This window comes from Gavialis gangeticus, unplaced genomic scaffold, assembly GCF_001723915.1.
Source record: "Gavialis gangeticus isolate Ggan-Ray unplaced genomic scaffold, GavGan_comp1, whole genome shotgun sequence".
Taxonomy (NCBI): domain Eukaryota; kingdom Metazoa; phylum Chordata; order Crocodylia; family Gavialidae; genus Gavialis; species Gavialis gangeticus.
The window spans coordinates 68,662,290-68,663,253 of record NW_017729033.1 but is presented as its reverse complement, the minus strand read 5'-3'; positions in this window follow the sequence as shown (position 1 = coordinate 68,663,253).

Below are 964 nucleotides of genomic sequence, written 5' to 3'. Positions count from 1 at the left end.
ATTGCTTTACTTGACTGACAAGTGACACTTCTGTTCATATATCCCAGGTTCTTTGTTTTGTATTCAGATTATAATCCACTGTCATCCTGGTCCTTTTCTGCAGTACTGCAGCCTAGCCAGTCATTCCTCAGTCTGTATTTGTACATGCAATTATTCTATTTCAAGTTCATACTGAATTTCATTTGATTAATTTCAGACTATTTTTCTAGGTCAGTCTGAATCCTAATCTTACTCAGCAATATGGGGGAAACTCCAATTTTGTCATCTGCAAATTTTAACAGGTGTGCACTCAATCCCATCCTTCAAATCATCACTGAAGATGTTAAATCATACCAGACAATACCAGACTCCTGAGAAACTTCACTAAATCTTCCCTCCAAAATAGGCAGACGTTAACCCATTGAAAACTACTCTGAGTACAATGATCCAACCTGTTATGTATCCATTATAAAATGAATGCTTGGTCCTCTGAGTGACTTGGAGTTCTTACTAAGTATGCAATAGCAACTGACATACTGTTCAGTTCCCAAGACAGCAAAGTTCTGCCTCTTGGGGTGCATCCACCAATGCAAGCACATGTGCTTGAAGAAGTTCAGATAGAAGCGGTGCAAATTTGAGCAAGGGCTTTTTGCCTCGGTGCATGTGCTCAGACATGCACTTTGTTGAGGAGCAAATTGTGCCACTTGGGGCAAAATAACCCTGCCTGGCTCCTCCCGGATCTGCAGCCAGGGGGAGCTAGAGCCTGGGCCCAGCACCTGTGTTGTCCCCAACAGTATAAAAAGCTGCCCTGTGCTGGCCCCATTCGTACAAAAAGCTGCCCTGGCAAGCAGCTCAGGGCTACTTGCTTTCAGGAGCTTCTGGGACCTGGCCACTTGGTACCTGGGGATGTGGAAGCCTGCCAGTGCCTCTATCATCATGATAAAGTAAATTCTAAATAGTTATGTGTTGATGTGTACTTTTGATT